The sequence below is a fragment of the Spinacia oleracea genome, chromosome 4 (assembly GCF_020520425.1).
Source record: "Spinacia oleracea cultivar Varoflay chromosome 4, BTI_SOV_V1, whole genome shotgun sequence".
In the NCBI taxonomy this organism is placed as follows: Eukaryota; Viridiplantae; Streptophyta; class Magnoliopsida; order Caryophyllales; family Amaranthaceae; genus Spinacia; species Spinacia oleracea.
This window is the reverse complement of record NC_079490.1, coordinates 42,265,355-42,277,842: the sequence shown is the minus strand read 5'-3', so window position 1 is coordinate 42,277,842 and position 12,488 is coordinate 42,265,355. Positions and strand designations below refer to the sequence as shown.

The 12,488-nt window shown below is 38.6% G+C and overlaps 1 long non-coding RNA gene across 1 annotated transcript; it reads left to right on the top strand.

The window, feature by feature from the left end:
- Nucleotides 1-3,585: 3,585 nt before the first annotated feature.
- On the top strand, nt 3,586-6,177 carry LOC130459437 (uncharacterized). Its single transcript, XR_008918836.1, has 6 exons — nt 3,586-3,975; nt 4,244-4,303; nt 4,413-4,462; nt 4,937-4,985; nt 5,126-5,271; nt 6,037-6,177. It is a non-coding gene; the product is annotated as an uncharacterized lncRNA (long non-coding RNA).
- Nucleotides 6,178-12,488: the final 6,311 nt, after the last annotated feature.

Genomic DNA, 12,488 nt, shown 5'->3' with positions numbered 1-12,488 from the left:
CTTTCGTGGTTTGAGCTAGTCTTTATGGCTCGATTTTCGCCACTACTTGGTCTTTGATCAGAGGACCATGCACAAGTGTCAATGACGACCTTTCTCTGAGGTCGAACCTGTTTTTTTTTTTGAGATATCCAAACATGATATGGTGTATGGCGCAGACCGAGAATGTGATTCTGATCGTGCGCTCCTCGTTGGAGTATATTTTTTCGCGAGCCCCAAACATTGGGGCTCGTCGGTCGTTTTTCGCATCTTGTAATCATGTTTGGGGTCATGCTCGTATGTGCGAGTGACCTTTTATAGTAGTGTGCTACTTTAGCGAAGCCGTGGAGTGCGACTTCAGTTTTCAGGCGACATCCGATTTTAGCTTGGCCCGGATTAATCCTTTGACAGACAAACATTTTTTATTTGGGAGACCAACGACTTAACGACACACATTTTGGTGTTTCGAAGAATGACCATGATATTTATTTTGATTTGAAAAGTGTACATAAGCATTTTCTGAGACAAGTCTAAGTTTCGACCAAGTTTTAATGTTTATATTTGCTTATTTGGGAGCTAAAGGTGCTTTGGGCTTGATCCTACTTGCAATAGGGCCTCGTGTTTGGCAACACGGTCTTAAGTCCTTTCCTGTCCCGCGTTTTGTGAAATCTGGGCCTTGGGCTGCATTTTCAGCGCCCAAGGCTAGGCGTTAAACATTTCGGCGCCCAGTCGTGGGCGCTGAAAGTCTTTTCTTGGTGATATTTGACTTTCGGATTTCCTAACACGTTTCCGAATGGGATCAGGATGTCACTGGGTGCGTCCAGCTATATATAGGGGCTAGATACGTCCCTATTTTCCACCACTCTCAATTTCTTTCTTCTTTTTGGCTGTGTTTTAATTACTCATTGCTTTTGCCATGTCGATCCCTACTTTCTCACTCCAACGGACTGTTAGGCGTTGGCTACGGGCCCTTACTCCCACAGAAAAGGCTTTTTTAAAAGAATACCACTTAGAGGCACTTTTAGGCTTACAACAAATTAATATTGATTATAAGTTTCTGCATGCTGCCCTAAGCTTTTGGGACTCCGATCATCATGTTTTTGCCTTTCGGGGCAACGAAATATGTCCTTTGCCAGATGAATTAACTGCGATCCTTGGTTATCCTACTAATGCTACTCCTGTTACCCCTGGCACTATTGAAGAGGGTAAAACAACCATAGGGGCTTTCCTAGGACTAGATGATAATATGTTTCCTGAAATTGTTGTAGGTGACGAGGTTAACTTGGCAAAACTCGTAAAACATCACTTTAGGCCTAGTAAGAATATGACCGAACAGAAATTGAATATTCGAGCCCTTGTATTTTGCTTGTTGAATCACTATTTGCTGTCGAATGACAATGTTGCGTTCGGTGACATAAGGTTGATCCCCTTGATTAGCCAGATGGAAAGTTGTTATTCTATCATGCCGTTGGTTGTTGCCGAGACTTTGCTGAGTGCGGATGAGCTGAAGAAGGATACTAAATCTGAACATTTTCAGGGGAGCCCTCTATTAATGAAGGTAATCGATTTATCCTTGCGCACGTATACACGTTTTTTTTTGCGTACACAACAAGTTTCAGCGCCCAGGGCTGGGCGCTGGAATTTTCGGCGCCTGGTCCTGGGCGTTGAAACTGCGCACCAGGAACCGTTTTCTTTTATTATTTTTTTTGATCGTGCCCGTTTTTTGCAGATTTGGCTCGTGGAACGGCTTAGACTTTTGGAAGCTCCTGCCGATCCTAAACATTATCGCCCAATAGCCTTGGGTAACCGAAAATACTTGTACCAAGGCCAGGACGAGGCCGAATGGACCTCCTTTTTTACTTATGGCATTTTCTCTATTAAGTGGGTGGTACCATGGTGGGGTTTGACTACTATGACAGGGGGTTCTGATGTATCGGTTTATGTTTCCTTGTTGGGGCTATCTCGTCCCATTTATATTTTCCCTTACCGAGTCATGCGTCAATATGGTTTAAGGCAGACTATCCCCTTTTCTGATACGGTACCACCTAAGGTAGTGGCCTTTTCACAAACACGGGTTCTAGCGTGGGCTAAGTATTATGATGGTCTCCCGCGTTGGGCCGTAGCTACAAATGGTTTTGTGGGTCTTTCTGAAAACTAAAAGTTGTGGATGAGCTCCGATGATAAAGATGTGAGGACCCAGGCTCGTAATGGGGAGCCGGCTGAGCTTTTGATACCTCGTGAGGTTCCTGATTCTGCCAAACCTCGTACCTATAGTATTAAGACTGTGAAAGATCGTCCTGATCGAAAGCGAAAGGAAGTTCTTCCCCGTTCCAATTTCAGGCCTAAAAAGATGCCTAACATGAAGGGGCCTGCTGTTGTTAAAAGAAATGCAAGCTCTCGCGGAGATCGTCGCCGGAACAATGTATGGGTTAGGAAGGCTCAGCCGCCTGTAGAAACAGTGGTGAAGGAAATAATGCCCTTGGTCCAAGTATGCATTCAATGTTAAGTCTAATAAATGCGGTTCAGTATTAATTAACAAGTTAATAATTCAGTGAGATCAAGTGAGCTGAATGCCTAGCTAGAGGCCGCTTCAGTTCAAGTGGAATTAATGATATAAATCCACAGCTTACTCTTGACTGAACCCGTAGGGTCACACAAATAGTACGTAAACGGATCAAGTATTTAATGGCATTAAATACTCCATCTATGGATATTCGGAATCGACGGATCTTGGTTTCAATGGGAGCTGAGATCGTCACATGCAAGAAATGAATGCTCCGGAAACGATGATATTGCCGGAAACGGAAATATGGATCGTATCGGAAATATAAATATTATCCAAGTCGTAGATGTTGCCGGAAACGGAAACATGGTACGTATCGGAAAATATTATTTGAAATGGAAATATTGCCGGAATCGGAAATATTGCCGGAAACGGAAATATTGTCAGAATCGGAAATATTATCGGAATCGGAAAATAATTCCAGAAACGGAAATATTAAATATTTGTTCGAAACGGAAATTAATTCCGGAATCGGAAATATTAAATATTGTTCGTATCCGAAATAAATTCCGGAATCGGGAATTTAATCGGAAGCGCGCGTACGAATTAGCATCGGACGAGACTTGCTAGACGAAGGCCCAGCACGAAGCCAGGCCTACGCTCAGCAAGCCCAAGCGCCCAAAAACACGCTGCCAAGCCACGCCCGGTCCAGCGCAAGGCCAGGCCCAACAATGGCTTTGGCGCGCGCGCGGGGCTGCGACGAGTGGGCTGGCGCTGTGCGTGGGCCGCAAGGCCTGCGTGCGGTGCTAGCGTATCACTCGAAGTGTGTTACTCGAATCCTAAGGCTACCGGGATTTGTCATATGATTAAATCTAATCCTAAAAGATTTAGTTTATTTAATTAGAGTCCTAGTAGGATTATAATTAAATAAATTAGTATCCTAATAGGATTCCAAATCCTTTTCCATAACTCTATAAATAGGTGCCTAGGGTCACATATTTACATCGAGTATTAAAGTATTCAAAGTTATTTTTGAGAGCAAAAATTCAGTCAGACAATTGCCTATAAGTACCGAAAATTCTAAGTACCTTAAGGGCCACTAGTAGAAAAATATTAATTTGCTGCTATGACTTAGCGGCGTTAATTTGAAAACGCCTATAATTAAATGATAAAAGATTCATTGGCGGCGTTAGTTGTAACTATAACGCCTCGAATCAATGCTAATAATTAGTTAGCGGCGTCATTTTGTTTAACGCCGCAGTGTTATGTCCTCGACAAAATATCACCCACGCTTAATTCTTTCTTTGGGTTCTCGTCGGTAGACAAAAGCTCCTCCTTCTTCCTTCAAACTAGGTCCGACTCTGACCTCCATTTTCTTCACCATCAAATCTCGCCGGGTTCACCATCAAATCTCGCCGGGAAAAGTGAAGCTTAAGATTCATATCCACCGTCATTAGCCTTCGAACTCATCTCCACCACCGCCGTTCTTACTTAAGGTAAATGATGCTTTCACTCACCCTTCCTCCTCCTCTTTGCTGGTTTTCCTTTCAATTACCCTCTTTGCTGGTTTTCCTTTCAATTACCCTTTCAATTTACATGAATTATCGAATTATTTTTCTCTTGCTCTCTCCTCTCCTCTCTCCCGCTGAAGCATAAAACCCTAATTATCAATTTTAATTTTTCGCATAAAGAAACCTTCAAAAAATTTCGAATTTGAGGTTAGGTAATTTCGTATATCTAATTTCGTCTGCAAATTTGATATAGTTTAGGTGCTTCCAAGAAAGAGGAGCGCAAATTTGAGAAAAACACGAGTTTTGTTTTCCAGTAAGACATCTTTTTTACTTTGCTAAAATTCTACTTAATTTTGTGGGTTTTACTTTAATTGTTGAATTGTTTATTTATATTTTCTGGGTTTGGTTTGAAATGAGTGCAGAAATCATGGAGGCTGTTGCAACCTCAAGTGCTAAGAATATAATTCACAAGGTGAATTTTAAATTAAACTTCTTGATGTGCTGTCTTCTGAAGAAACACGGAGGCTGTTGCAACCTCATATTCATTATGCAAGATATGTTTTGATATTTTTAGTCCCCTTTTAGGAACAATGTTGTTGCCTGAAATTAAATTCGTGTCATGCTAGGTTAGTCTAGGGTTGAATTAGATTCGTTTTATGCTAGGTAGTGTGTCCACATGGACTGAATTCGTTCTTGGGTTACATTTGGGTTTTCATATGCTGTCATGCTAGGTAGTGTGCCCACGTGGTTTGCTTAGGTTGTTCTCTGATCTGCTATTTAGCTAAGTTTTGATCTGCTTAATAGTTGTTGTGGTTGATCTGCTTGCTGCTGTTGCTTGCTGTTGTTGCTTTCTGTTTTGCTGAAATTCTACTTAATGGTTTGGATTTTACTGTAATTGTTGAATTGAATATTTATATTTTCTTGTTTTGTTTTGGGATGAGTGCAGAATCAGGGAGACCATTGCAACCTTAAATGCTAAGAAGACAACTCAGAAGGTAAATTCTCGTTCCGTTAATTTCTTATACACAAACTTGCAACGTGCATCTGAATATTTCGACTTCTTTTTTACAAGGTTTTTTTTTTTACTTATTAATGTCACATTTGGTCACTTGGGATTTGATTATTTCTTTTCCAGAAGAGAAAGAGTGCAATAAGACGAAAAAAGAAAGTGAAGGGATATGACCTATCCCACCCAAATGAGTTCTTGCCTGAGCTGAAAGAAGAACAACAACTTGCTCTTCCACCTAACGAAGTGAACTGCAAATCCAGACAAAACCTATTGTAAGGGCTACTTTGAAATTTTCATATTTCATCTTCATCTTTTTAATTTTAATTGATAAACTTGATTGGTTGATGTTTCAAATGTGGGGTTTTGACACTAAACTGAAGTACTGAACTTAACTTAACTGTTGCTTGATAGATGCTTACTGTTGGAAGATTTTGTTTGTTGTTGTTGATGATGTTGTTGACCTTGATCTCAATTCTTAGTGTTGCTAGTTATGTTGTTCATCTTGAATTTCGCACTAAATGCAGCAATGCTTTTGTAGAAAATTTAGGCATGAACATTTTCTGAGAACATCATTTTGTCAGAAACCTTTTAATAATGACAATGCGGTAGTAAGAAATACAAATAATCAATCATGTTGATCTGCAAATTGTGTTACCTAAACCGTTCTAAGCATGCATTTCCGATGCATTAGTGCTGGCTTAATGAGTTAGATCTGATAAACTAGGGGCAGCCGTTTGGCTGTTTGCCTAGTTGTTGGTGCTTTTCAATTCCTTGCAATTCCTAAATGCTGATTGACCATCCCTTCCCTGGTAAAGCTATTGCATTGACTTGTGAAGGTCTAAGGGCAACTGCCCTTTTCTAAGCTTCTTTCTCTACTTCTGTATCAGTTCATGCCCTTATTTGCTTCTCATTCATCTGTTTTGATATATATTTGAACATAATGTTATTTATATGTAGGAAAATATGGGTTAGTTGATGATTAAGTTTTATGTAATGTAATGTATAAACATTAAACAGCCTTGGGTATGATTGTGCAGGAACTTGGGATTTTGGTCATGATGGTTCTGCTAATGGTTTAAATCGGAGAAGTGGAGACCGTTTGGATAGTTCCATGCCACGAAACTTTCGACCTATCCTACTTCCAAAGACCATCAAGAAGCAAGAGGAGACTATCTGCAGGGGGCATAAAAATTTCGAGTTCATGCTCAACTTGCAGCTAGGAATAAGGTAGTTTATTACAGAATTTGCCCTTTTCTAAGCATCTTTCTCTACTTCTGTATCAGTTCATGCCCTTGTTTGCTTCTCAGTCATCTGTTTTGATATATATTTGAACATAATGTATTTATATGTAGGAAAATATGGGTTAGTTGATGATTAAGTTGTATGTAATGTAATGTATAAACATTAAACAGCCTTGGGTATGATTGTGCAGACATTCTGTAGGAAGACCAGGGCCACCAGTAAAGCGTGACTTGAAGTCTTCGGCTTTTGATCCCAAACGAGCCTTAAATGCGCATAACTTGACAAAAGTAGAGATAATGAGTCTTATCATCCTAATATTAAGTATATTAAACATTTAAATTATTTAGGATACTTATTTAGCTTCATTAGTTGAGAGTTGGGAGCGAAAATAACCATTATAGTCAAAATATGTCCTATAACGATCAAACGAGCCTTAAATGTGCATAACTTGACAAAAGTAGATGAGAATGAGTCTTATCATCCTAGTATTAAGTATATTAAACATTTAAATTGTTTTGAATTGTTTAGGATACCTATTTAGCTTCATTAGTTGAGAGTTAACCCTTATAGTCAAAATATGTCATATAACGAACAAACGAGCCTTAAATGTGCATAACTTGGAAAAAGTAGATGACAATGAGTCTTAGAAACCTAATACTAAGTATATGAAAGATGTAAAGGGTTAAGAATACCTATTTAGCTTCATTAGTCGAGAGTTGGGAGCGAAAACAACCATTATAGTCAAAATATGTCCTCTAACGATCAAGTGAGCCTTAAATGTGCATAATTTGACAAAAGTAGATGAGAATGAGTCTTAGAAACCTAATACTAAGTATATTAAACATGTAAGGATTTAGAATACCTATTTAGCTTCATTAGTTGAGAGTTGGGAGCGAAAACAACCATTAAAGTTAAATATGTCCTATAACGATCAAACGAGCCTTAAATGTTCATAACTAGACAAAAGTAGATGAGAATGAGTCTTATCATCATAATATTAAGTATATTAAACATTTACATTGTTTAGAAAACCTATTTAGCTTCATTAGTTGAAAGTTGAGCGAAGATAACCCTTATAGTCAAAATATGTCATATAACGAACAAACGAGCCTTAAATGTGCATAACTTGACCAAAGTAGATGGGAATGAGTCTTAGAAACCTAATACTAAATATATTGAACATGTAAAGGGTTTAGAATACCTATTTAGCTTCATTAGTTCAGAGTTGGGAGCGAAAACAACCAACACTTGTTATTTTCTATTTTGCTAGTTGTTTTTAGATCTAACCGAAGATAACTTATTTTATGATATATATTATTTTTTTAGGTTTGCCCGTCACTAAGTGGAGATCCTTTCACCGATGAGCAAATTGCTGAAATACGAGACACATGGGCATCATACTTCACCGAACATTTTGTGTAGATAATTAACACTTCATCGATCTCTTTTTGTGGATGTTTCCTGCTATTGAAATCATATACAATTGCCTTATTATATTTTTGGTGTGAATTTGTAACGTACGAAGTGTAAAAGATATAGTTATGATCAACTTGAAACCATTTAGTTGGATTATTTTTGTAAACATATGATGGTGGTATTATATGTAAAAATCAAAGTTTCTTGGAAGTTATTGGTTGTTGACGATACTTTTGGACATTGTATAAATGTGGCGTGAGTACAGGTTCTACTTTTTTGGGTTTGTTGAATACAGAAAAGAAATTATTTATAAAAAAAAGAATTACACATTATTGGCGGCGTTTATTCTCCCGCAATTTTACAATGTTTGAGGCGTTTAGGTAGAAAACGCCGCCTAACAATACTATTAATTTGAGGCGTTTTTCTGCCTATACGCCGCAAATGAATTATTCATTTGAGGCGTTTTTTAACGCCGCAAATCAATCCTATTCATTTGCTGCCACTCTATTTGCTGCTACGCCAAAAACGCCGCAAATGAATATAAAAGTGACGCCTCAAATGAATGTTTTTCTACTAGTGGGCGATCCTAGTTGGCCAAGCTTAAGGCGGATCCGGACGTGCTGTGGACTATCTACGGAGGGACGACACTTGGATTCCGAAAGACTTGTTCTTGTTCGGTTCGGGCACAGCTAGGGAAGGCACGCAACAAAGAGTATGCATCTAAACTATGCTAAATGATTATGCGTAAATAATATGCTTTCCTGGCTTTATGGTTTTTCTGCATGATTTATGAATTGTCATATGTATCATAACCTAACAGTGGTATCACGAGCCTCTTATTATTTTCATAATCTAAATTGTATGATCATGGTTAAATATTACAAATTTGCAAGAATTAAAAAGAATTCTCAAATTCGAAGCCTAACTATGACTTTTCGAAGGTTTTAGTTTTTCGAATGCAAAATTTCGTAAATTTAAGATGTTAAATTAAATATTTGCGATTCTTGTTGATAAATCTTGAATTTTTGATTGACCTACTGTATATGTTTAACAAGTTTGAATGCCTAGCCTTGTTAATTATGCAATCTAATTTGTAATTATGATTAATTTGTTGAAAATTGGAATAATTTAGAATTAATTTGATTTTCATAATTAGTTATAATTTAATTAGATACCTATGATTAAAAACCACCATAAAAATTGTAAATTTATGTTAAATTTTAAATTTTTATGACCTAGACTTGAATCCATGTTAATCGGAAATCAATTGAATAATAAATTTTCGATTTTTCGCCCTGAAATTATGAAATTAATATTATTTATTAATTTGTCATTAATTTTGAATATAAATTTTAAATGTTTATGCGATTAGCAATTATAACTTGCACGCACAAAGCAATGGACGCTACGTGTTACCCTTAAGGGGTGTTGTATAGTGCGGGCATGTGACGACGAGCAAGGGAGCTTGTCGCCCATGCGGTACGAATGCAATGAGCAAGGCCATGGTGCACGAGCACAAGGTAGCAGCCCTGCCTTGTGTCGTGGGCTGTGTGCAATGGGCGAATGGGCGAGGGCGAGAGCAAGGCACGAGCAGTCGCGTGTGGGCAGCAAGCGAGCTGCGCCACAGCGCGCACTGCCTCGCGCAAGCGTGCGGAGCCTAGCCCGCAGCGAGCGTAAGCTCGCGTGCCACGAATGCTGCGCCAAGCATCGATCGCTCGCGTGCGACGAGCGCTGCGCCCAGCGATGGCGTGCGAGTGCTTGTTGTGCGTGCGACGAGCGCTGCGCCCAGCGATGGCGTGCGAGTGCTTGTTGTGCGTGCGACGAGCGCTGCGCCCAGCGATGGCGTGCGGGTGCGTGTTGCGACGTGCGACGAGCGCTGCACCCAGCGATGGGCTGCGGCAGCATGCTCGTGCGTCGAGCGCTGGCGCGCGCAGCGAGCACCAGCTCGCGTGATGCCTTGCGATGGTGAGCAGCAGCGATGCGAGGCAGCGCATGGGCTGCGCGCACATGGCCAACGATGGCTATGTGCGTGTGGTCCATGGGCGTGCGATGCGTGGGATTGTTGCGTTGCGATTAGATCGTTTTGAAATTTTTAATTTGAAATTTTCATTTTACGTAATTTTAATTAATTTTAAAATTAATAATTTAAATTATTTTCTTGGATTTTAATTTTGAAAATTGTAATTATAATAAATTTTATTTATTCTAATTATTTTACTAAAATTAAAATCATGAATTAATTTAAATACGACTGAAATTAAATTAAACTTTGTGGATTCAATTATAAATTTATATGAGCTTTAAATTTTAATTAAATTTGTATGTTTCCGGTTAGACTAGAAATACATTTTTATGTTTAAAATTAGTAAAGCATATGAATTTATTGGTTTAAGTGGGAGCCCCTTTTAGTCATAAACTCTTGATTAGGTCTACAAATCCTTAAGGTTAAAACAAATTGATTAGAATTAATAAGGACTGAATAATTGGTAGATGATTGGTGCCCTTGATTAATTGCTGCAAATGTTTACGTGATGCATAATGTGTTTTACTAACCAGCTATGTGGGCCATTCATGATAATGAATGGGTGAATGGTATATATTGTATATGTACTGTTTTGCAGGTTATGAAGTGACTAGTATGGCCCAAATATGATAGAAAATATGGTCTGCGTACCATTAATTTGAATGTAATTGGTCTAAAGTACCAAAGTTGTTTTTCAATTCAAATATGGTCTGCATACCATCAAATAGTTGTAATTAGTTTTAATTATAGCTTATTCTATTTGAAGAAAATGGTGCCTCCCACGGAGATTTTCAAGACGGACTTTGAAGTTAAAGCTTCAAGATGAAGTCGGGCCATACTAGATCACATTTATCTTATGCATGTTTTAAGTTATTTATTGCTTTTAAATATGTCTTAAAATGCATGAGATCAAAAGCTTGATTATGTTGCATGATTAAGGATTTTAGTTCACTTAAAATCTAACCAACATAGTAAGAGCCTTAAGTGCCAAACTTAAAAATTGAGTTAAAAGGTGCCATGCCAAAATATACACTTGCTTGGATATCCTTTACATCAATCTAGTAATAGTTTTCGCTCAGCGAGGTGTTACTTATTGTCCTAAAGGGGCAAGGTACACAAATAATTGTGAGTACATGTTAGTTTTGGTGAAACTCAACGATATAAGTAAGGAGTCCTTTTATGTCGTGGCAAAATCGATAGGTTTACCTAATAAGTTCTTAGACGTACCTATCAACCAAGAATAGTTCCTAGACTATTAGCAAAAGGCTTTTGCTTACCTAAGATGTTTTAGGATTAAGTCGACAAACTGTGCTTAGTTCTTCAATGATTTTAGGATCTTGGAATCATTTTATTCACACCTGCCGGAACACATAACTTGAATAAAATGCTTAATGAACATTGAATTATGCATGTATGCTAGAATTTAAGTTTATTAAGAGAAACTGTGAATGGTTATTTATTTGTTTATTCTTTTCAATTGTAGTTTTAAATATGGCAAACGACAATTCATTCAACATTCGATCAATTCTCGAAAGGAGAAGTTGAACGGGAAAAACTTCCTTGACTGGCAAAGGAACTTGCAAATAGTTCTTATGCAGGAAGAAAAGGAGTATGTCCTAGAAGAGGCGATGCCCGAAGCCGCAGGCGACGGGGTCACTCAGGCAGCCCTCAATCGTTGGATTGATGCCAACAAGGATGTGAAATGTCTAATGCTCGCCACCATGAGTGCAGATCTGCAGAAAACGTTCATCAACTCAGATGCTTTCACAATCATCAGTGAGTTGAAGAACATGTTCCAAGATCTGGCTCGAGTCGAAAGATTCGAGACTCATAGGCAAATTCTTGAGACCAAGCTTAAGAAAGGCGAGCCCGTAAGTCCACATGTTCTCAAAATGATTGGACTCATTGAGAATATGAGTCGGCTGGATCAGCAATTTTCTCAGGAAATGGCTATAGACACCATCCTCCATTCTCTTCATAGCGGGTATGATCAGTTCAAACTGAACTACAGTATGAATAGTCTGGACAAAACGCTCACTGAGCTTCACGGTATGCTGAAGACCGCTGAAAAGACGCTCAAAAGTGATAAGCAGGATGTGCTTATGGTGCGTGGGGGCAAGTTCAAGAAATCAAGAAAGAAGAGGAATGCTAAGAAAGGTGGCAACAAGGCCAGCCCAACTAAGCAAACTGGCGCCAAATCTGTAAGGAGGAAGGTCAGTCAACCCACTTCTGAATCCGAATGCTTCTACTGCAAGAAGAAGGGGCATTGGAAGAGAGATTGCTTGAAGCTAAAGGAAGATCAGAAGAACGGAACAGTCGTTCCATCTTCAGGTATTTTCGTTATAGACTGTATACTTGCTAATTCAACTTCTTGGGTATTAGATACAGGTTGTGGCTCACACTTATGTTCCAATCCACAGGGACTAAGAAGAAGTAGAAAGTTAAGCAAGGGTGAAGTCGACCTACGAGTGGGAAATGGAGCACGGATTGCTGCATTAGCTGTAGGAACTTATTATTTGTCGATGCCCTCCGGCTAGTTTTGGAACTGGAAGAGTGTTTCCATGTTCCAAGTCTTACTAAAAACATCATTTCAGTTTCTTGCTTAGATGCTAAGGGATTTTCCTTTTTAATAAAAGACAATAGTTGTTCGTTTTATTTTAAAGAGATGTTTTATGGATCTGCTAGATTATTCAATGGACTTTATTTATTAGATCACGACAAACAATTATATAACATAAATACCAAAAAGGCCAAAAAGGATGATTCAGATCTCACCTATCCGTGGCATTACTTAGCCCATATAAACTT